The sequence below is a fragment of the Piliocolobus tephrosceles genome, chromosome 7 (genome assembly GCF_002776525.5).
Source record: "Piliocolobus tephrosceles isolate RC106 chromosome 7, ASM277652v3, whole genome shotgun sequence".
Lineage (NCBI taxonomy): Eukaryota > Metazoa > Chordata > Mammalia > Primates > Cercopithecidae > Piliocolobus > Piliocolobus tephrosceles.
Genome location: NC_045440.1, coordinates 28,513,017 through 28,538,175, shown reverse-complemented (window position 1 = coordinate 28,538,175; position 25,159 = coordinate 28,513,017). Strand labels below are relative to the sequence as shown.

Genomic DNA, 25,159 nt, shown 5'->3' with positions numbered 1-25,159 from the left:
AAAAAGTAATGCCTCCGAATTTCATCTTTCTTGTCAGCGTCAGGAACTTGCCAAAAATTATTCTTTGATGTCCCTGAATCTCCTGTTTCGACTTCTGAAATTACGCTACAGACCAATGGTTGGATGCTAATTAGAAATAGTTTTGTATCAAAGTGATTCCTCAGCTGGTCTGTGTCTCATGATCAACAGCCTTTTTAAAAATCCCTACCAAATTCTAGGCCCTGTGCCTTGCTTAATAACAATAACTCATTTCACCCTGTTAGCCCCTCTGCCAGGTACTGTTATTATCCTAATCTTATAGATGAAGAAACTGAAGTGCAGAGATCATAAGTGACTTGCTCACATGCACACATAGTAAGCCAGGGAGCTGGGATTGGAACCAAGGCAATCTGTCTCCAGAATTTATTATCTTGGCCCCTAAGACTTTCATACTTCCTAAATCAGAATCTCTAAGGAGTTGGTGCGTGAGAATCTCTTATTCTAGAAAACAAATGAATCTGCACGGATGATGGATTGCCAGGTTTTGGACCTCTAGGTCAAAAACCCTCCTGAAGATGAGGTAGTGATAACGTATTAGAGAAAAGAAAAGAGGCCAAGGTAGACACTTACACGTACCAGTAAACGTCAGAGTCCTGGGTCACGGCATCCGTCTTCAGGCTGTCTAGAAGAAACAGACCTTCCTCAGAAGAGTCTTGTAACCACATGCTTTCCCTGTTCTCTCCAATTTGCCGCACTTTCATCTGTCCCTGGCAACATCAGACCCAGTGTGCAAAGATGAAAGTGGCCAAGACCCCTGATGACTCATGGGCACCAACCCTTCCTGGAGCTAGAAAATGAATATTAAAACCTATCCCCTAAGGCGGGTGCGGTGGCCCACACCTGTAATCCCAGCGCTTTGGGAGGCCTAGGCAGGAAAATTGCTTGAGACCAGCCTGGGCAACATAGTGAGACCTCATTTCTACAAAGACATTAAGGGTGTAGGGATGCATGTCTGTAGTCCCAGCTACTTGGGAGGGTGAGGCGGGAGAATTGCTTGAGCCCAGGAGTTCAAGACTGCATGCAGTGAGCTATGATTACATCACTGCACTCCAGTCTGGGCAACAGAGACTCTGTCTCTAAAAAACAAACAGCCAGGTGTGGTGGCTCACACTTGTAGTCCCAGCACTTTGAGAGGACAACGAGGGAGGATGACTTGAGCTCAGGAATTCGAGACCAGCCTGGCCAACATGGCGAAATCCTGTCTGTATTAAAAACACAAAAAGTTAGCCGGGGGAGAATGAGGCATGAGAATCGCTTAGAACCCTGGAGGCGGAGGTTGTAGAGGACTGAGATAGTGCCACTATACTCCAACTGGGGCAACAGAGAACAAACACACACACACACCTCTTCCCTAGGCAGAATTCTCTAGCTGGTGAAATTTCTTCTGGGAACCCTCCCATTTAGGGCCCCTCTCCAGTCTCCCAGGATACCAAGGTTGCGAGGGTGTTGATTTCATGGAGGTGAAGTCGGATGTTAGAGGAGGTGCTGACCTGGTCCGCCTAGGCATCCCTTCCCTACAGCTCACAGCTGGCAGAGAAGTAGGATGCCCAGCAGTTGGAAATACTCTCCCCAGCCCACCTGTTGGGATGCACCTGAGCTGAGGGAGGCGCACATGCTCAGTGAAGGGCTAACAGCTGCCTTTCAATCCACCTGTTGTCCTTAAATGGGGACTATCTGTTGTGGTTAAGTGTTTTCCATGTATTTTTTTGTTTCCTTTACGACTGCCCTTCCAGGTAAATATTATTATCCTTACTTTATAGATGAAGAAACTGAGGCTTAGGGAAGATAACTTGCCCCAGGCCACTCTCAGCAGAGGCAGGGATTTAATCTCTAAAGCCTGAGCTCTTAACAGTGCTACTGCCTCTTCCGGAAAAGATGCACCAGTCAAGCTTGATCAACTGGTTACAGCCCCTGCCCCAAGGGATTAGCTAAGAAGGGTTCCTAGAGGTGCTTTGCAATCTTCAAAGTAGAACTGTAAACATGATTAACCTTCAAGACTATAGGGAAAATTCTGAATGGCAGAACCCCAGGCACTGTGATAAATCTACAGGAAAGATCTGTGGGGGCTGGGAAGTCTGTTTATCACAACCTCAGAGTATAGCACCTCAGTGCAATCTGTGGGTGCTCACCCGAGCCCTTCCCACAAAGCTGCCCCCTAATGAAACCAAGTTGGTCCTATCTTGATCCTTCTGGCTACCCAAGGGTCTCATTTCTTACTCTTTCTTTCTTTCCATCTACCATTAAACTTTGCCATGTGCCATAAATAGCGTAGAGAGGAATTTTTTAAAATGTTCTGTGCATTTATGTTAATGTATGCCCAATTTAAATAAACACACAGTTTATTGTATCGTAAATAATGATGAGACTCATTAACTGCATAATGGCTTCATGCTCCCTGGTCTAAAATATAGAATATACTCATTATTAAAAATTAAAATCAATCCATCAAAATCTAATGGCTAAATAAGGATATTTAAAAGTAAGAGGAATTACTTGGATTCGTGAAAATAATCGGCAAGTTTTGACATAGGACAGAGTCTGGTTAAAAATAAAATCCCTTGCAGATCAAATCACAGATTTGTGATGTCCATTTGGTATAAAGGTTCACCTAATTATACCTGAGTCTCAGCTTGATTGAGTCATCGGCTCCTCCCCATCTCTCAGCCAGCTTTGTCCCAGGGTCTCCCGAGGCACAGCCATCAATCTGAAGACACAGCGATCCAGATGCTTAAATCAGTCATGGGCTTCCCACACCAATTTTGTCTTCAGCTCGTTCTGATTTTTACTTTTTTATTTTATTTGAGACAGGGGCTCATTCTGTTGCCCAGGCTGGAGTGCATGGCACCAGCATAGCTCACTGCAGCCTCAAACTGCTGGGCTAGAGTGATCCTCCCACCTCAGTCTCCCAAGTAGCTGAAACTATAGGCTCATGCCACCAGGCCCACCTAACTAAAAAAATTATTTTAGAGACCAAGTCTTGAACTGTTGCCCAGGCTGGTCTCCAGTTTCTAGCCTCAAGCTATCCTCCCATCCTGACTTCCCAAAGTCCTGGGATTACAGACATCAGCCACCGCGCTTGGACCTTTATGCTATTTTAATCATTTCAAAATTTTATCTGGCTGGCTCTCTGACTAACTTAGTGAAGCCTCTTTTGCTGTCAGTTATTGAAACTTGTTTCAGTTTCACCGCATTGATATACTGAGCATGTCTTTACAAAACAATAAATGAGGCACTGAATATTCAGTTTGGGTAGATTTATGTGACTTTTTAAATGGTATTTTACTATTAATCTCAAGGCTTGAGATTTTCTCCTGATACATCAGGGAGCAATATTTGATGACTCATGAATTATTGGTCATTTATCAGTCTTTTTAATCACACCAATGCCCTCAAGACATAATAAAAAAAAATACCATCTTTGAAAGTGGAAAAAGAAAATATTTTATTTTACTCAGTAATTCAAAAGAGGAATATGGATTTGGTATTTTTATTTTTATTATTTATTTATTTGTTTAAATAGAAACAGAGGTCTTGCTATGTTGACTAGGTTGGTCTTGAACTCTTGGCCTCGAGCAATCCTCCCACCTCAGACCCGCAAAATGGTAGGATATAGATGTGAGCCACCACACTCAGCCAAATTTGGTCTTTTTAAACCATACCTTTCTTTTAAAAAACAGTTTTTAAATTTTACAACTATAAAGTAATGCACACTCACTTTAGGATAAGAAATGGATGGCCAGGCACGGTGGCTCACGCCTGTAATCCCAATACTTTGGGAGGCTGAGGCGGGCGGATCACCTAAGGACGGGAGTTTGAGACCAGCCTGACCAACATGGAGAAACCCTATCTCTACTAAAAATACAAAATTAGCCAGGCATGGTGGCATAAGTCTGTAATATCAGCTACTCGGCACGCTGAGGTGGGAGAATCGCTTGAACTTGGGAGGCAGAGGTTGCGCTGAGCCGAGATCGCGCCATTGCACTCCCGGTCTGGGCAACAAGAGTGAAACTCCATCTCAAAAAAATAAATTAATTGGCCGGGCGCGGTGGCTCAAGCCTGTGATCCCAGCACTTTGGGAGGCCGAGACGGGCGGATCACGAGGTCAGAAGATTGAGACCATCCTGGCTAACACGGTGAAACCCCGTCTCTACTAAAAAATACAAAAAAAAAAAAAAAAACTAGCCAGGTGAGGTGGCGGGCGCCTGTAGTCCCAGCTACTCGGGAGGCTGAGGCAGGAGAAAGGCGTAAACCCGGGAGGCAGAGCTTGCAGTGAGCTGAGATCTGGCCACTGCACTCCAGCCTGGGCGACAGAGCGAGACTCCGTCTCAAAAAAAAAAAAAAATTAATTAATTAAAAAAAAAAAGAAATGGATGAAAGAGGAAAGAACTGTAGAATTCCATTACACAAAAATAATCTCATATTTATATTTTTGGTTTAAAGTGATTTTTTTCTTCTGTATATTTTTACTGAATTATACTTGCACTGGACACCCAATTTTATATGTAGTTTTAAAAACTTAACATTGTAAAAAAGTATTTCCCCATATTACATAAGTAGATATTTTAAAGAAATGATATTCCATTGAAAAAATATATAATAACTTTAATAAGCATTCAAAAATTGTTTGACAGTTTAGATTTTTTTTACTTTTTTTGTCATTTTATAAATAAAACTTCAATGAACACCTTTGCATAAAAAATTTCTTTCTGTACACAGTATCTAGTTTAGAACCCATTTCTAGAAGTAAAACTACTTTGAAAATGAATGTTTAATAATCTGATATATATTGTCCAGGCGCGGTGGCTCACGCCTGTAATCCCAGCACTTTGGGAGGCCGAGGCGGGCGGATCACCTGAGGTCAGGAGTTCGAGACCAGCCTGCCCAACATGAAGAAACCTCATCTCTACAAAAAATTTAAAAAATTAGCCAGGCATGGTGGCACGCGCCTGTAATCCCAGATACTCAGGAGGCTGAGGTGGGAGAGTCACTTGGACCTGGGAGGGGGAGGTTGCGGTGTGCTGAGATCGCGCCATTGCACTCCAGCCTGGGCAACAAGAGCAAAACTCCGTCTCAAAAAAAAAAAAAAAAATCTGGTATGTATTGCCAAATATCTTTCTTAAAGGATTGTATCAAGTTAAATTGCCAAATTGTTGTTCAAAGGTTTCTGATTCATTAATCCTGAAAAACATTGCTTGTCATGTATTTTTAAAAGTTTACAATTCCACAAGCAAAAACTGGTATTTCAGTGTTGTTTGAAAACCACATAATTATTAGTCCTATTTTAAAAAAAATTATTTTCAGATACAAACTTTAACTTCAAGCAAAAATAAATAAATAATAATTCCTTTAACTTCCAAGTAAATAACTTGAAATCATTTTAGGTTTGAACTGATTATTTACCAGCTTTGTGACCCTGGGAAAATTATTTAACTTCTGTAAGCCTTAGTTTCCTTGTATATCACATAAGGCTAATAATACACGTCCCTTATAGGGTTCTGAGGAGGATAAATAAAATAATCCTGGTAAAGCTCCTGGCATGTAGGAAGCACTTGATAAATGACAGCTATGATTATTATGTTTAATTAATAGTGAAAGGAATCTTCTTGATATTCTTGTGGTAAAATATTTGCAATTCTTTTTTTTTTTTTTTTTTTTTTTTTTTGAGAAGGAATATTGCTTTGTCACCCAGGCTGGAGTGCAGTGGTGTGATCTTGGCTCACTGTAACCTCTGCCTCCCGGGTTCAAGCGATTCTCGTGCCTCGGCCTCCTGAGTAGCTGAGGTTACAGGCATGCACCACTATGCCTGGCTAATTTTTGTAGTTTTAGTGGCGACAGGGTTTCACCGTGTTGGCCAGGCTGGTCTCGGAGAACTGCTGACCTCAGATGATCCACCCGCCTCGTCCTCCCAAAGTGCTGGGGTTACAGGTGTGAGCCACCACACCTGGCCCCAGTATTTGCAATTTTAACCATTTTAAAATGTAGTGTCATGTTGTGCAACCATCACAAGTCTATTTCTAAAACTTTTTCATCACCCTAAACGAAATTCTGCACCTATTAAGCAATAACTCCTTATTTACCCTTACCTCACTCCTTAGGAGCCTCTGTTTGACTTTCCATTTCTATGAATTTATTTATTCTAGATATATTTTTTTTAAGGTTTCAAATGTACTTTATTTCTTCAATAATGCCATATCTTAATGGGTACACAGTGCTATAATTTGCCATCAATTATGAGCTGTTTTTTAAACAATTCATTATTACACCAGCTGGGATGATTACTGATTTCTCCATTCCTTTGGGGTAACTCTGCCAACAGGGGACAGGTTCCATTCTATTCCGATTTGTGTTGCTACAAATGTCCATGTAGCAATACAGAAAGTGGCTCCACCAGCTAATACAGCATTACCGTATTTGTCATGAAAATCAGGTGTATGTTTCTGGTGGCTCTGCCTTGCCATTGTTTGCTGAATGCTTCAAACTTGGAGACGATTTAGTGCGTTTTTGACCAAGGGAAACATCGTGAAGGTGAAGCTAGAGCTGCGACAATGGAGCTGCTGCTTTGGTGCAAATTCGCTTCAGGTACCCTTGAAGAGAGCTGAAAAACAAAAATCTATTCTAGATATTCTAATGCAAGTGAATCATGCAAGATTTGTCTTCCTATGTCTGGTGTCTGGTTCTTTTTCTTTCTTTTCTTCTTTTCTTTCCTTCCTTCCTTCCTACTTCTTTTCTCTTCCTTTCTTCCTTTCTTCCTTTCCTTTCCTTTCTTTTTCTTTCTTTCTTTCCTTTCTTTCCTTCCTTTCTTTCTTTCTTTCTTTCTTTCTTTTCTTTCTTTCTCTTTCTCTCTCTCTCTCTTTCTTTCTCTGTCTCTCTCTCTCTCTTTCTTTCTTTCATCTTGCTTTGTTACTAAGTGCAGTGCCATAGTCATAGCTGACTGTAGCCACAAACTTCTGGGCTCAAGGGATCCTCCTGCCTCAGCCTCCTGAGTGGCTGGGACTACTCGTGTGTGCACCACCACACCTGGCTAATGTCTGACTTATTTCATTAATGTCTTCAAGGTTCATCCATGTTGTAGCATGTATCAGGATTTCATTCCTTTTTAAGGCTGAGTAATATTCTATTGTATGTATATAATACATTTTAAAAATCCATTCGACTCTGTTGATAGACACTTGGGGTGCCTCTGCCTTTGCCTATTGTGAAAAATGCTGCTGTAAACATTGATATACAAGAACCTGTTTGAGTCCCTGCTTTCAATTATTTGGAGTATGTACCAAAGAATGTGCTACAGAATCGAATGCTTGTATCCTCTCAAAATCCATATGCTTGTATCCCACCCCATAATGTGATGGGGTGGGATTTCAGCATATGGATTTTGCAAGCAGGTGGGGTCTTTGGCAGGTAATTAGGATAATTAGGTAATTAGGATCAGATGCACTCATGACAGTGGAGCCTTTATGAATGGGATTAGTGTCCTTACAAGAGTCCCAAGAGAGCTTGTGTCTCTTCTCTGCCATGTACGGACACAGCAAGAAGACTGCCCTTTATGAACCAGGAAGTGGCCCTCACCAGACACGGAACTTCCAGTGCCTTGATCTCAGACTTCCAGGCTCCGAACTGTGAGAAATAAATGTCTGTGGCTGGGCGTGTTGGCCCATGTCTGTAATCCCAGCACTTTGGGAGGCCGAGGTGGGTGGATCACTTGAGGTCAGGCGTTCAAGACCAGTCTGGCCAACCTGGCGAAACCCCATATCTACTAAAAATACAAAAAATTAGCCAGGTGTGGTGGCAGGCGCCTATAGTCCCAGTTACTTGGGAGGCTGAGGCAGGATAGTTGCTTGAACCTGGGAAGCGGATTTTGCAGTGAGCTGAGATGGCATCACTGCACTGCAGCCTGAACGACAGAGACCCTGTCTCAAGAAAAAACAAACAAAAAAATAAATGTTTGTTGTTTATGCTACCTAGTTTATGACATTTTGTTATAGCTGCCAGAGCTGACTAACAGAGTGGACTTACTATATCATATGGTAATTCTATGTTCTACGTTTGGAGGAACTGCCAGGCTGTGTTTCACAGTGGATGTACTATTTTACATTCCCACCAGCAATACCACAAGGGCTCCAGATTCTCCAAATGATCTCCAATGCTTGGTTATTTTCAGTTAAAACAAAAATTTATGGCCGGGCCTGGTGGCTCACGCCTGTAATCCCAGCACTTTGGGAGGCTGAAGCAGGCAGATCATGAGGTCAGGAGTTCGAGACCAGCCTGACCAACATGGTGAAAGCCCATCTCTACTAAAAATACAAAAATTAGCCAGACATGGTGGCATGTGCCTGTAATCCCAGCTACTCAGGAGGCTGAGGCAGGAGAATTGCTTGAACCTGGGAGGGGAAGGTTGCAGTGAGCCAAGATCGCGCCACTGCACTCCAGCCTAGCGACAGAGCGAGACTCCGACTAAAAAAAAAAAAAAAAAAAAAAAAAAATTTATAGCCACACTACTAGATGTGAAGTGGTATCTCATTGTGGTTTCAGTTTACATTTTCCTAATGCCTGATTATGATGAACATGTTTTCATGTGCTTTTTGGCAATTTGTATGGAGAAATGTCTAGTCAAGTGCTTTCCTCATATTTATTTATTTTTTATTTTATTTTATATTTTGAGATGGAGTCTTGCTCTGTAACGCAGACTGGAGAGCAGTGGCGCGATCTCGGCTCACTGCAACCTCTGCCTCTTGGATTCAAGCAATTCTCCTGTCTTAGTCTTCTGAGTAGCTGGAATTACAGGTGCAGGTCACCATGCCCAGTTAATTTTTGTATTTTTTTCTTTTTTGTAGAGACAGGGTTTTACCATGTTGTCCAGACTGTTAACTGCTGACCTCAGGTGATCCACCTGTCTCAGCCTCCCAAAGTGCTGGGATTACAGGCGTGAGCCACCGCGCCCGGCCTCTTTTCTTATTTTTAAATTGGGTTGTGTGTCTTCCTGTTGTTGAGTTATAAGAGATTTTTATGTATACTCTGGATATTAAACCCTTATCAGATATATGCTTTGCAAATATTTTCCTGTTTTGTGGATCATCTTTTCACTCTCTTGATAATGTCCTTTGATGCACAAAAATGTTTAATTTAATTTAATTTAATTTTAAAGTTTTTAATTTTAATGAAGTCTAATTTATCTATTTTTATGTTGTTGCCAGTGCTTTTGGCATGACATATAAGAAACTACTGCTAAATCCAAGGTCAGAAAGGTTTGCCTCTATGTTTTCTTCTAAGAGTTGTAGTTTTTAGCTCTTAAATTTAAGTATTTTTTTAAATTTTTAAATTTTTATTTTTTTTTAATAGATGGAGTCTTGCTGTGTAGCCCAGGCTGGAGTGCAGTGCAGTGGTGAGATCTCAGTTCGCTACAATCTCTGCCTTCTGGGTTCAAGCAATTCTCCTGCCTCAGCCTCCCGAGTAACTGGGATTACAGGTGCCCACCATCATGCCCGGCTCATTTTTTGTATTTTTAGTAGAGATGGAGTTTCACTATGTTGCCAGGCTGGTCTTGAACTCCTGACCTCAGGAGATCTGCCTGCCTCGGCCTCTCAAAATGCTGAGATTACAGTCATGAGCCACCGCGCCCGGGCAAATTCAAGTCTTTGATCCATTTTGACTTCTTTTTTTGTATATGGTATAAGGTAAGCATCCAGCTTCATTCTTTTGGATGTAGATATCCAATTTTCCCAGCAACATTTGTTTAAAAGACTGTTCCTTCCTTACTGAATATGGTTTCTGTATCCTTGACTTTTAAGTGTTTAACCCATTAAGTAAAATGTATTCTTGCGTCTGGATGAGAAAACCATCTTCTTCCATCTTCTTATCTCCCACTCTTGGAAGGTATATTAAGCTTATAGATGCCTGAAGCCACTTACATCAACAGTCTCTTTAGGAGTCCCTACCCAGAGAAGCTACGCTGTAGCCATAAAAGAAAGTTATGCTGGAGCCATGTCCTGACAGATAGGCATTAAGTGTCAGCTCCACATGCTGAGACAGCCACTTATCTGTCCCTCACTTTGTCTTCTGTCTCCTGTCACTGACCCCTTTCTGGTTAGAGACATCAGGGTCTTCTTTAGGAATCTCAGTTGCCCCTTGCCCTGGGAAGACTGCATCTCAAGCCAAAGTAGTGAACAGAACCTTCATTCTTCAATCATTAATTCACAAGCATGACAGAGTTCCTCATGCATGTTAGGCACTGGAAATTCAGATGGGAAAGGGGATGTTGCAGAGGGGTTTTCCTCTTCTTCCCCATAGGGTAAGGGATCGTTTCCGTACAATTGTAAATCCACATCTTTCTCATGCCCAAAAGCTTACGGGACATTTCCACCTGGATAGCCCTCTTCCATTCCAAATTTAGTGCGCCTAAGGCCAAATTCATCATCTTCCTCCTGACATTCATATGCCACTCCCATTCTCCAGGCATCGAGACCACAAACCCTGGAGCCATCTTGGATTCTTTTTGTCCCTCACTCATTCCATCTGACCTTCCAAGAAAGACCTATGAGTTCTTCCTTCACATGTCTGCATTTATTCCTTCATTATCATTGTCACACTAGTTCAGGACCTTGTAATAATCTTCTTACTGGTTTCTGTGCTTAATCTACTCTATACACCACAAGTTGTTTAGCTCATGCTGCCTACTTGAAAACCTTACAGTAACTTTCCTTTGCTTATAAGATAAAATCCATAGATTCTAGCATGGTCCTCTGCACCTTCCATAACCTGAATGCAACCATCTTTCCAGCCCTACTTTAACTTCCTCACACACATCTTCAGCTCTAGTTGGATTGGTTCATTCAGTTTTCCACAGTCATACCTTGTATGCTTTTCTGTCATCTTGCTTCTTTTTTTTTTTTTTTTTTTTTTGAGACAGAATTTCACTCTTCTGTTGCCTAGGTTGGAGTGCAATGGTACAATCTCAGTTCATTGCAACCTCCAACTCCCAGGTTCAAGTGACTCTCCTGCCTCAGTCTCCAGAGTCCAGAGTAGCTGGGATTACAGACATGTGCCACCATGCCTGGCTAATTTTGTATTTTTAGTAGAGACGAGGTTTCACTATGTTGGTCTCGAACTCCCAACCTTAGGTGATTTGCCCACCTCAGCCTGCCAAAATGTTGGGATTACAGGCATGAGCCACAGTGCCCAGCCATCTTGCTTCTTTACTTGTGTTGTCCCCACACCTGCAATGTCTTCCCTTCCATTTCTATCAAAATTGTATTCCTCTGGGTTTCTGTGGTTGGGAAGTAGGAAGATCCTGCTGGGCTCCTGGTGGTTTCTGTCTGCTCTGCAGCAGAAAGCCCTTTCCCCACAGTACATCAATGCAAGCTTGAATAACAGAGGCAATTTTTTGGCCAGGCGTAGGGTCTCATGCCTATAATCCTAGTGCTTTGAGAGGTCAAGGCAGGAGTATTGCTTGAGCCCAAGAATTTAAGACCAGCCTGGGCAACATAGGGAGACCTCATCTCAAGAAAAAAATAAAATAAGATAAAATAAGTCAGGCATGGTAGTGTGTGCCTGTGGTCCCAGCTATTCAGGAGGCTGAGATGGGAGAATTGCTTGAACCCAGGAGGTCGAGGCTGCAGTAAGCTTTGATTGTGCCACTGCACTGCAGCCTGGGCAACAGAGCAAGACCCTGCCTCAAAGAAAAAGAAAAAGAAAAAGAAGGCTGGATGTGGTGGCTCACGCTATAGTCCCAGCATTTTGGGAGGCCGAGGTGGGCAAATCACTTGAGGCCAGGAGTTGGAGACCAGCCTGGCCAACATGGTGAAACCCTGTCTCTACTAAAAATACAAAAAAAAAAAAAAAAAGTTAACTGGGCATGGTAGTACATGCCTCTAATCCCAGTTACTCTGAAGGCTGAGGCAGGAGAATTGCTTGAATCTGGGAGGCAGAGGCTGCAGTGAACCATGATCGTGCCACTGCCCTCAAGCGTCAGTGACAGAGCAAGACTCTATCTCAAAAACAAACAAACAAGCAAACAAACAAAAAAGGCTAAAAGGAAAAAGAAAGGCAGTTTGAGCAATTTTTCCTAAGCCCTGGCATATTAGTTATACAGAAATACTGCTTTGGGAAACAGTCTTCAGGTGATCCTAGATGAGCTCACACAGTCTCAACAGACCACCTACAAATTCTACTTCAGTTTGATAAGGCTATAAATTCAGCATTGGCTCAGAGGGTTAGGAACAGAGTCAATTTCAGGAGCTTTCTAAATATGTACAGATTCTGTGATAATCTGTGGACTTTTGTATTGAATGATGTTGAATTCAGAGAGGTGACAGAACTTATTAAAGTGGATGAAGCAAAAATAGTAGACTGTGATGGTAAAAATACTGGCTCCAATACTACAGAATGATGGGGAAAAAATGGGTTTTTAATGCTGTCTTCTGTTATTATTCATCACTTTTTGAAGAGAAGCAGAGAAGAAACCTAAAACAAATTATTTTAGCATTGCAGAAGTGACTATACAGTGCTCTCCCAGAGAATTCCAGTAGGAAGAAGCTTGTAACTCATAGCCTCTTACACGTTACCTTTATTATACAGCATGAAAAAAAAATAACATTTAAAAAATGACAATTCAAAAGTTGTTGGCTTCCTAAGAATATTCTTCAATAAACTCCTTTTAAAACTTAAAAAAAAAAATCTTATCCCTCCATCAAGCCCCGTCACCCATATCCAATCTGTTTGGAGTCTCAAGAAGGGCCAGCCACGATGGCTCACACCTGTAATCCCAGCACTTTGGGAAGCCTAGGTGAGCGGATCACTTGAGTTCAAGAGTTTGAGACCAGCCTGGTCAACATGGTAAAACCACCATCTCTACTGAAAATACAAAAATTAGCCGGGCCTGGTGGTATGCACCTGTAGTCCCAGTGACTCAGGAGGCTGAGGTAGGAGAATTGCTTGAACCCAGGAGGCAGAGGTTGCAGCAAGCCGAGATCATGCCACTGCACTCCAGCCTGGGCAACAGAGCAAGATTCTGTCTCAAAAAAAAAAAAAATACTCTCTAATAAATAGCGTCTCTCTCCTCTCTGCCCAGAGTTAGAGAAATAAACTGAAGAGTAAATATGGTGGCCAAGATATTAGCTTTACCGATAGAGAAGTGTTAAGGACTTAATCCAGTGTGAGGGCCAAATGGACCTGCATCCAAACTACAATCGAAGACAGAGATCCACTCACCCACCCACTCCTGGGCAGCACTCCCAGCTCCGTCAACGCCAGGAGGACCTGCAGAGAATTCTTCTCTGTGGCAGCTCACTCTTAAGAGGAAGAAGAAGGGCTGAGACAAACTCCTTTCTAGGAAGGAAACACTGGGATTGAGGAAAACACCTTCCATGCTCTCAAGATCTGTTCCTAAGAACTGATACCGGCTTTCTGTTCTCAAGTATCTGACACGTACATCCACTTTTCTCCTCCAATTCCGCCATGATCTGCTGACTGGATCAGTATAACTGCCTACAGTTGATCTTTTGCAACTACTCTAGAGCCCTACAACCAATCATTCCCCACACTGTGGCCAGAATAATGTTTCTGTTTTGTTTTTTGTTTTGCTTTGTTTTGAGACAGGGTCTTGCTCTGTCGCCAAGGCTGGAGTACAGTGGTGTGATCGCGGCTCACTGCAGCCTCAGCCTCCAGGGCTCAAGTGATCTTCCCGCTTCAGCCTCCTGAGTAGCTGATACTACAGGCACACACCAACACACTCGGCTAAATTTTGTATTTTTTGTAGAGACAGGGTTTCATCATGTTGCCCAGACTGGTCTTGAACTCCTGACCTCAAGTGATCTGCCAGCTTTGGCCTCTCCAAATGCTGGGATTACAGGCATGAGCTGACATGCCTGACCTATTTGGTTATTCTATTTTTTTTTTTTTTTTTTTTTTTTTGTGGTTTATTTGGCTGGTTTTCTTCTTTTGAGATGGAGGCTTGCTCTGTCACCAAGGCTGGAGTACAATAGCATGATCTCGGCTCACTGCAACCTCCACTTCCCAGTTTCAAGTAATTGTCCTGCCTCAGCCTCCCAAGTAGCTAGGATTACAGGTGTGTGCCACCATGCCTGGCTAATTTTTGTATTTTTAGTAAAGATGGGGTTTTACAATGTTGGTGAGGCTGATCTCAAACTCCTGAGCTTGTAATCTGCCCACCTCAGCCTCCCAAAGTGCTGGGATTACAGGTGTGAGCCACTACACCTGGCTTGTTTTTTTTTTTTAATTTAGACAGGGTCTCTGTTGCCCAGGCTGGAGTGCAGTGGTGTGATCATGGTTCACTGCAGCCTCAAACTCTTGGGTTCAAGTGATCCTCCTGCCTCAGCCTCCAAAGTAGCTGGGACTCAGGCATGTGCCACCAAGCTCAGCTTATTTATTTAGTTTATTTATTTATTTATTTATTTATTGCAGAGACGGGATGTCATGATGTGGCCCAGGCTAGTCTCAAATTCCTGGGCTCAGGCACTCCTCCTGCCTCAGCCTCCTAAAGTGCTGGTATTACAAGCATGAGCCATTGTGCCTGGCCAGGATATGTTTTTAATATGCAAATATGATCATTTCTCCTCTTATTAAATCCCTTCAGTAGATTCTCATTCCTCTTGGGATCAAGACCCAAGTCCTTACCAGGGCCCACTAGATCCTGGTGGTCTGGCTCCAGTCTTCTCCCCTCCCTGTCAGTTTTGCTCCGCACACACAGAGCGTTTCTCATTGTTTAAATCGCCATGCTTACTCCTACCTCAAGAACTTTGGACGTACTGTTCCCTTTGTCTGTAATGCTCACTCCCCTCTTTCCTTTCTTTTTTCTTTTCTTTTCTTTTGTGGCCTGGTTAACTCCTACTTATCTACAGACCTTAGCTCCCACATCCCTTCCATAGGGAAGTCTTCCCTGACCCCATAGGCCCCCGTAGGCCCCTCTACTTCCTTCAGATAATTTAGCAGGTGGTATAATTATATGATTGTATGATCATCTGGTTAATATCTTTTCCCCTACAGGTTCTCATCAGAGCCACAGACGATGTCTGTTTTGCCCACTGTTGTGTTCCTTAGCAATTGGCATGGAACTCAGTCCAGTCCTCAGAGACACCCAATAAATACTTATTGAGAAAACAAAAGGCCAACTAGACTCAAACTTCCTCTGTTAAGCCAGACTTCTTCTCCCCGTCCTCTGAAATCCTACGGCACTTGAGATCCCACCACTCATGTACACGGCATTTATGGCAACTGCCTGATAGTGGCTGATAGCCATGTCTTATCTCCCCAGCTAGACTGTGAGTAGCTGTGGGCCAGGGATCATGGCTTCCACGTGACTGTAACTCTCACAACGCCTAGCCCAGCTCCCACCACTTGATGTGCACACAATAATAATTTATTCAAAGAGTTAATAAAGATGTTGGCTTTTCTTTCTTGGTCTGTAGCAGTGTTGGTGGTGATGGAGGGAAGTTATAATTCCCTGATGCTTGGGAATGCAATAGAGACTGCGTTTTATAGGGCAGAACTAGGAAAGGATATTAGAATGTTGTGTCCTTTTATTGCAAGAACACTTTCTCTGCCAATTTTCTTGGCAAAGCAAGCCTTTTCTGTAAACACAGCAAACTAGTTCTAATTTTATGCAAAAAGAGGCAACTATAACCGAAAAGCTGAATAGCCACAGAAAATGAACTGCTTTTACTTATTCATTTGAGTTATATTTTATTATATTTTGTTTGCTAATGACCACATACATTCTTTTTTTTTTTTTTTTTGAGACGGAGTCCTGCTCTGCCGCCCAGGCTGGAGTGCAGTGGCCGGATATCAGCTCACTGCTAGCTCCGCCTCCCGGGTTCACGCCATTCTCCTGCCTCAGCCTCCCGAGTAGCTGGGACTACAGGCGCCCGCCACCTCACCCGGCTAGTTTTTTGTATTTTTTAGTAGAGATGGGGTTTCACCGTGTTAGCCAGGATGGTCTTGATCTGCTGACCTCATGATCCGCCCGTCTCGGCCTCCCAAAGTGCTGGGATTACAGGCTTGAGCCACCGCGCCCGGCCATGACCACATACATTCTAATCACAGTTGGAACGGTTTCAATCCACAACTTTTCACTCATCTTCAGAGTAGAAGATGTGAGGGTAAGATTGTCAGAAATGTGGAATTCACAGGCCAGAAGGGAGGAGATAGACAAACACTAAATGACCAGATCTCTTTCTGGGACACATTGGGCAGGGCCTGTTTGTAGGGAAAGTGCAGAGATCTTAGGGCCAGGTTAAGCATGTGCTCCAAAGCATGGTTTTCTGAGAGTGCTGAGTCAAAGAAGAAAGATGCAGACATTGCCTAAGGACATCAGAAGATACTGGATGTGAGGGATAAGGAAAGCAAATAACTAGATGGAGAGTGAGGTGGTTGCCTGGCGGAATGAAGGGAATAGTGTCAGGAACAAAGTAAAGCAAGGGCAATGCCCTTGTGATGTAGTAAACCAAGTTCTTAAATTTGGGATGTCCTTAATTCAGACCCAGGGAGCAGGAAAGCTGGAGTTCTTCCAATGTTCCAGGACAGGCCATGAACAGTGGGCTTCTGCTTCATCCCTGCCTTTGAGAAGCTTACAATCTGGTTATTCACAGACAGCCAAAACCACAACTGACTTTAAGGAAAGATAGTAAAGTACACAGAGTGCTGTGGTTTGAACGTTTCTCCCTATCCAAAGCTCATGTTGAAATTTAATTGGCATTGTAGTGGTATTGGGAGGTGGGACATCTAAGAGGTGTTTAGATCACAAGGGCCCCACCTCAAGAATGGACTAATGTTGTTATCAAGGGAGTAGGTTTGTTATTATGGGAGTGGGTTTGTTATTGTGGGAGTGGGCTTGCCTATCCCTTGCCCTCTCTTTTTGCCCTTCTACCATGTGACACCTTCTGCCATGCTATGATGCAGCAAGAAGGTCCTCGCAAGATGCCAGCCCCTTGACACTGGACTTCCGAACCATGAGCCAATAAATGTATACTCATTACAAATTACCCAGTCTGTGGTATTCTGTTATAGCAGCACAAAATAGCTGAGATGCACAGGAACACACATGCCCTGAGGCATATTCCAAAGCCTACAATACAGGGTGAACTGTGAAGAGACTGTCAGAACCGTGCTGGGACAGGAATGTGGAACTAGAGGGCTAGAGGTTAGGGAAGCCGTCATATGTTATACCTTTCCCCCTTATTCATTAGACCTGGTGCCCTCCTTGTCTAACCCATTCCATTTGCTATCTTGTGGTTTCCACCAGACAATCACATACCTTCATAGGTGCTGCCTTCTGAGCAGGGCTTTCTTTTCTTTCTTTTTTTTTCTTTTTTTTTTTTTTTTGAGACAGGGTGGAGTGCAGTGGCACGATCTCAGCTCACTGCTATCTCTGCCTCCCAGGTTCAAGCGATTCTCCTGCCTCAACCTCCCTAGTAGCTGGGATTATAAGCATGTGCCACCACGCCTGGCTAATTTTTGTATTTTTAGTAGAGGCAAGGTTTTACCATGTTGGTCAGGCTGGTCTCAAACTCCTGACCTTGGCTGGGCGCGGTGGCTCACGCCTATAATCCCAGCACTTTGAGAGGCCGAGGTGGGTGGATCACGAGGTCAGGAGATCAAGACCATCCTAGCTAACAAGTGAAATCCCATCTCTACTAAAAATACAAAAAATTAGCTGGGCGTGGTGGCAGATGCCTTTAGTCTCAGTTACTCAGGAGGCTGAGGCAGGAGAATGGTGTGAACCCGGGAGGCGCAACTTGCAGTGAGCCGAGATCGTACCACTGCACTCCAGCCTGGGCAACACAGCAAGACTCTGTCTCAAAAAACAAACAAACAAACAAACGAAAACTCCTGACCTCGTGATCCACCCACCTCAGCCTCCCAAAGTGTTGGAATTACAGGCATGAGCCACTGTGCCTGGCCTAAGCAGGGTTTTCTTTGAAGCCCTGCTTCTGCACTTACCCTTGGCTCCATGCTTTGTATCCTGGAGCCAGACCCTCCATCTCCAAGCTTAGGCCAAACCAACTCACGTTGGGTAAGAACTTTGCACTTGTAGAGTCTCTGTGCCAGTGATACTGAGTTCTCTACTGTTCAAAGTGAGTTAAACAGACGCATTCTTACTTTTTGGAAGTGCATAAGCTAAAACAAAGGACAGAGAAAAGGCAGACATAGACAAGACCTCAACAATTGACTATGTACTGGAGAAAAATGCAGTGGAAAGATTTATATTGTGAAACTCAAGGGGTTGTCATCATTAATGATGTTTCCTGTCCACATTCCCTTATTTGCTCAAAGACTCAAACATCACCCCTATGTGATGACTCCTAAATCTGCCTCCAGGTGAGCTACCTTACTCAACTTCCAAGTGGAAATCTTTCACTGTGTCTGGTACATCTCTATACCTCACTCTTAAAGATGGGAAGTTCCCAGCTGAACTCATTGCTCTTCTTGCTAACCACATCCACCTTTCCTAGTTTTTCCTCTCTGTGTTCCTGTACCTATACCAATCACGGACATTGTTGTAGCACTTTGCAGATTATAAAACCTGTCCTCTCACTTTAACTCATTAATTTCCCCAACTGCTTGGGCTTGAAAGCTATAGCATCCACACTGACTGATTTCTCTTCCATCCCTTTCTTCACATTTTTAACCTATGTACTTGGTTTCATCTACAAATAGTGTGATTTTCATTTTCTTTTTTAAGGAAAAAATATATCTTTCTTATTTATTTATTTATTTATTGAGATGGAGTCTCGCTCTGTCACCCAGGCTGGAGTGCAATGGCATGATCTCGGCTCACTGTAACCTCTGCCTTCTGGGTTTAAGGGATTCTCTTGCCTCAGCTTCCCAACTAGCTGGGATTACAGGCACGTGCCACCATGCCCGGCTAATTTTTGTATTTTTAGTAGAGATGGGGTTTCACCATGTTGGCCAGGCTGGTCTCGAACTCCTGACCTCAGGTGACCTACCCAATTCAGCCTCCCAACGTGCTGGGATTACAGGCGTGAGCCACCGTTCTCGGCCTCATTTATTTTGAGAGAGAGAGCCAAAGGGCTTTTGGAAATGGAGATATCTGCCACTGAGTGTAGGCAAGCACTGCAAATTTGAAACCAGGCCCCAGTAAAATGCGTGGCTTATGAATATAATGGAACACAAACGGGTAATCTGAAGCTGTTCTCCTTTATTGGTTTTTTTTTGAGACAGGGTCTCACTCTGTTGCCTAGGCTGGAGTGCAGTGCCAAGATCACAGCTCACGGCAGCTTTGAACTCTTGGGCTCAAGTGATCCTCCCACCTCAGCTTACCAAGTAGCTGGGACTACAGGTGCATGCCACCATGCCCAGCTCATTTTAATTTTGTGATTTTTCATAGAGTTGGGGGTCTCACTATGTTGTCCAGGCTGGTCTTGAACTCCTGGCCTCAAGTGATCCTTCCACCTTGATCTCCCAATGTGTTGAGATTGCAGGTGTTGAGCCACCCCACCTTGCCCCTTCTGATTTTTTAAATAAAAAATAGTTGTGTTTTAGTAGACTCTTTTACAACTTAAATCACACCTGTCAGATATTTATTTACATTTATAGCAATACACATATCTACAGCTAGATTAATTCCTTGCATTACCTCACCTTGCCTTTTTATGGTTGGGGGATATTTTGCTGCAAGAATCCTTCCAAACAGCACAGAGAAGTCACGTTAAATTCACTATTTACATTTCTAACCACAGAGCTAACCAGAGAAGGAGAAGGACTAAACCCTTCTCCTTCTCCAAATACATTTGGTGGAGAGATTAGGGAAGAATCCCAAGTAAATAGAATTTCGAGGAAAAGGCAACCTGTTAGGCTACAAGACTGATTCATTTACAGATAATTTCCCATGGAGGAAATGACTTGAACCAAAAAAAGGGGAAGTGTGGTGAAGACAGTGACTGCTTCTACAAACATGTTGGTTATTTTTGGAGGGAATCTGGGTATCTTTCTACCTTCCTCAACCCTGCGGTCAGCACTAGCAGCCAATAGAAACATGAGTGTTAGTAGCACCAAGCAGGTTTAATTCATTCAAGGTGTCTCACATTCAAGGCAACTAAAGAAAGTGTTTTGAATGTTTTCTTAACTGGGAAGCTCTGCTTAGTGTAAAGAGTGTAAAGTGTGACAAGAGAAGGACAGAGATACAAAAGTACTGATAATAACGTCTAACAATAGAACATTGTAATATACTGTACTTGGCTTACAAGGCCTATACACTTTTTTGTTTTGGAAGATCCAGTGCTATCTGATTAATCTATCTATCTTCCTTCCTTCCTCCCTCCCTTTTTTTTTTTTTTTTTTTTTGAGACTAGGTCTCACTCTTTTGCTCAGGCCGGTCTTGAACTCCTGGGCTCAAGCCTCCTAAAGTGCTGGGATTATAGGTGTGAGCCACCCCACCCAGCCTGCAAGGCTTATACTTTTTTTTGAGACAGTTTTTTGCTCTTGTCACCCAGGCTGGAGTGCAATGGCATGATCTCAGCTCACTGGAACCTCCATGTCCCGAGTTTAAGCGATTCTCCTGCCTCAGCCTCCTAAGTAGCTGGGATTACAGGCACGTGCCACCACACCTGGCTAATTTTTGTATTTTTAGTAGAGACGGGGTTTCACCATGTTGGACCAGACTGGTCTCAAACTCCTGACCTCAGGTGATCCACCTGCTTTGGTCTCCCAAAGTGCTGGGATTATAGGCATGAGAAGACTTATACTCTTAATATGCCTTAGCATATTCACATGAATATTGCATTTATAGCAATATAAATTGGGTAACAACTGATCTATGTATACCTATGTTTCAGCAGCAATTCTGAACCCATGAAACATACTGTACTTTGATTTTTGCTAAACTGAAGTTTTATGTATAATATTTGGTTTAAATTCATTCAGTTATCCAGATTCTTGCATATTTGGTAACAGCTCACTTCCCATTTTCTTCACTTTTGGAAAACACCCTAAAAATCCATTTGGTTCTTTTTGACCATGTTAAAAATGGTGAAAATATTTCCCTTTTCTTGTCAGAGAAAAACAGCAGATGCACTTTTACACTCAGAGCTAAAAGAATGGCTTTGTTTTTAATGACTTTGGTATGCGCTATATTTGGTGCTAGATGAGGAGCAAAGCCCTATTTAAAGAAGGATTTTGAGCATCTCTGTTTGTGAAAGTTTTCATAATGTCTGTCTGCACAGACCCAGTGCAGTCTGCTTTTTTTGTTTAAATGTTTCTCTCCTCTCCTTCATTGTAAACATGACTCAGTGAAACCTTGTTTCTGTAAACAACATTTGAAAAGTATGCTATCTCAGTCAATATGAATATTTAAAAATTAGGTTCCACTTATATTTTATTAATTCTGAAGCCAGTAAAAAAAAAAAAAAAAAAAGGACATTAAAACCATAAACAGAAAAAACAGAGAAAGATGTCTTTCTAATGGAACCAGGAATAGTAGAGACACTTCTAATATATATAAAAATGTTGTCACTTCACAGTACTATAGAAATGTAATTTTAGTCATTTTCAGTAATTGTTTATGAACTTAAGCCAGGTAGCAACCAAATGTGCCAAATTTCAAGGGATGGATTCTTGCATATTTAATATCATTTGTCATATATATATTTGTCATATATATGACAGTAGTCCTTCTTTGAGACGAATTTGTGGGACTAGGTTATAAATCATCACAATACTTTTGACTAACAGAGAGAAAAAGGAAAGAGTCATTTAAATTATAAAATTTGAGGCCGGGCACGGTGGCTCAAGCCTGTAATCCCAGCACTTTGGGAGGCCGAGATGGGCGGATCACGAGGTCAGGAGATCGAGACCATCCTGGCTAACATGGTGAAACCCCGTCTCTACTAAAAATACAAAAAACGAGCCGGGTGAGGTGGCGGGCGCCTGTAGTCCCAGCTACTCGGGAGGTTGAGGCCGGAGAATGGCGTAAACCCCGGGGGCGGAGCTTGCAGTGAGCTGAGATCTGGCCACTGCACTCCAGCCTGGGCGACAGAGCGAGACTCTGTCTCAAAAAAAAATAAGTAAATAAATAAAAATAAATAAATAAATTATAAAATTTGAATTACAGAACACTTCATTATTAAGAGATAATTAGGTTTATCATTTAATAAGTATACAATAGCTTGAACTGATGACTATTACAGTGATGTCAAATATAGGGCTTCTATAGGATTAAGCACAGACCATATTAATTGTGTACTTCTTATCAACTCAACGTGGCTTAAGGTATCATTTTATGGAACAAACTGTGCCTGGTTACAACATTCAGCCATTAGCCCTACTCCATATACCGCATCATTAGCACTCTATTTTCAGATTGTCTTTTTTAAAACAAACAAACAAAAAACCTCTTTATGCTAAATTTGTAGCCCATTAAAAATTCCCTGAGTTGTTTTTCTGAAATCAAAGTTGATATTAGATTAATTCTCCCCTAGGCTACCTTTGCATACTTTATTTATTTTTAATTAATTAATTTATTTTTTTTTGAGACAGAGTCTCTCTCTGTCACCCAGGCTGGAGTGCAATGATGCGATCTTTGCTCACTGCAACCTCTGCCTCCTGAGTTCAAGCGATTCTCCTGCCTCAGCCTCCCAAGTAGCTGGGATTACAGGTGCGTGCCACCACACCTGGCTAATTTTTGTATTGTTAGTAGAGACGGGGTTTTGCCATGTTGGCCAGGCTGGTTTCAAATTCCTGAGCTTGCATGATCAACCCGCCTTGGCCTCTCAAAGTGCTGGGATTACAGGCGTGAGTCACCACGCCCAGCCTCCCTTGGCATACTTTAAAATAAGATGTGTATTTGTCCTATTACATTTCACTGTGGATTTTTAATCTATCAGTCTCAGCTATTGAGATGATATTGAATCCTGGCAGCTTCTGACACTAGAAGAAAGTCAACATTTATTGACACTCTTGGTATTTTACTTCTGTTGTGTAGTTTAATTTTCACAAAGCCTCTATGAGGTATTCTCATTTGACCAACACTCAGAGAAGGAAATTGAAGCTCAGAGAAGGTCCAGCCGCTGGTGAGTGGGTGAGTGGACCCTCGTGTGGCACTTTTCAAAATGTCAGCAGTTGCTTAAGTGTGTGGTCAGTCATAAACCTGATAAGTCTTTGTTTCCATTTAGAAAGTTGACAATATGATCAAAATGGACAGGACTAAGGATAGACACTTTAGGGCTTCTGGGATCTCTCTGCAGGCTCGTATGGGGCCAAGAGCCCAGTTTGGCTGTTCTATCAACATGGAAGCTATCACCTCTCCGTGGAGGCTGCAGACCTCCTTCAGACCACGGGGAGACCATGAGAGATTTTGTTAGATTTCTATCACAAATCATGGTCCCTTGTTTTATTTTTATTAATCGATGTATCTTGCACTCGTTCCTTTTCTCGGTGCTTACTTACCATCTGTTATTTGTCAATTTTGGGGATTTGCTAGAGATCAAAATCAAAAGAATATTTTCTGGAATATATTCTTCTTCCCTTGAATGTTGTCACATTTGGTTGCTACCTGGTTTAATTTCATAAACAATGATGAATATGGCTCAAATTCCATTTCTATAGTACCATAGGATGTATTTCATGTTACTTTGAAGTTACGTGTTTATATTAGAAGTGTCTTTGCTATTCCTGGTTCCATTAGAAAGACATCTTTCTCTATTTTTTCTGTTTATGGTTTCAATGTCCAATTTTTTACTGGCTTCAGAGTTATTGCTCTGTAAACAAAGTCAAGGGACTTTCCTCCTCACTGTTTTTTCATCGGAGATATTCAGAACAGAAATGAGTGTTAACTATACTCCTGGGAGCTGTGCTCATGGGACTTGGTCTTCCACAAGACTCTATAATGTGAGGCAAGTTTGACTTTCAAGGGCAGATTTATAGTTTTCATGTTCAATGTAAAATGTGTACTGGGTGATTTCTCTTCGAGGTTTCTTGTCATCTTAGTGCATGTAAAAAGCAAGTGAAATTAAACAGCAAATGGCAAGTGTTTTGGATTCCAAACTTCTAAGGGTTAAGTGAGTTCGCAGACTGCTCAGTCGCTGTGCCCTGCGTGGAGCTGCCACCGCAGTACCTGCGGGGCCATCTGGAGTCACTTAAAACGTCATAACCACTTTTTCGCTCCCTCACTCAGCAGAGCTCTTCCTCAAATTCCTGACAGCACTTAGCTCGACCTAATGGACAGAATGTGATTCCCAGATGATGCTGATCATAAATCTAACCCACCCACCAGACATTAATGTCTGAGGTGGACCTGAAACTTACAAAGTGCTCATTCCAGAATCCTACATTTTGAGATAGAGCAGGTGCCCTTGCTGGGAATTTGAACAACTTTGAGCAGATAGATGCACAGTTTTGATACATCCAGGTGTGGGTTATGGTAAACCCTGCTTAATTAGGAATGTTCACCATTGGCAGAACTAGGGGGGTGGCTTGTCTAGAGCGAGGTTTTTATTTTTTTAGACATTCTCATTCTGTCACCCAGGATAGAGTGCAGTAGTGCCATCTCAATTAACAACCTTTGCCTCCCGGGTTTGGGCCTCAGCCTCCTGAGTAGCTGGGATTAGAGGTGTGTGCCACCATGCCCGGCTAATATTTTTCTATTTTTAGTAGAGATGGGGTTTCGCCATGTTGGGCAGGTTGGTCTCAAATCCTGACCTCATGTGATCTGCTCCCCTCGGCCTCCCAAGGTGCTGGGATTACAGGCATGAGCCACCACGCCCGGCCTCTTCTTACTTTTGTGTCATCCACAAGAGTTCCCAGGAAGCTGTAACTAAGGAGAGGGGCTTGTACATACACACTGAATGGGGTATCAATTGCCCAACAATAAGAAAGCTATTCTCAGAGCCACTTGTCTGTTCACTCCATGTGTACTGAGCATCGAAAATGAGTAAAGCTCTGCTCTAGACTCTGTAGGGGGCATTTTAAATAGACACGATGAGCTCCAAAGGCATCTGAAAGATGAGTTTAAGTTTGCCCTTTGGTTTAGAGGATTTTTGGTGTCATGCTTTGTGTCTAGCAACATGCTGTTTCTCTCCTTCCCATCTTCTGGGTGGCAGTCTCTTGTCTGTCTGCAGCTTTTGGGAGAAATGACACTCCCCTGAGAGGCCTGCTC

General features: G+C 42.6%; 2 pseudogenes across 1 annotated transcript; one reads left to right on the top strand and one right to left on the bottom strand.

The window, feature by feature from the left end:
* Positions 1–6,184: 6,184 nt before the first annotated feature.
* On the bottom strand, positions 6,185–6,642 carry LOC111544197 (annotated as a pseudogene). Its single transcript, XR_002732063.2, has one exon. The product of XR_002732063.2 is annotated as a cytochrome c oxidase subunit 7B, mitochondrial pseudogene (transcript).
* On the top strand, positions 6,585–12,421 carry LOC111544180 (annotated as a pseudogene).
* Positions 12,422–25,159: the final 12,738 nt, after the last annotated feature.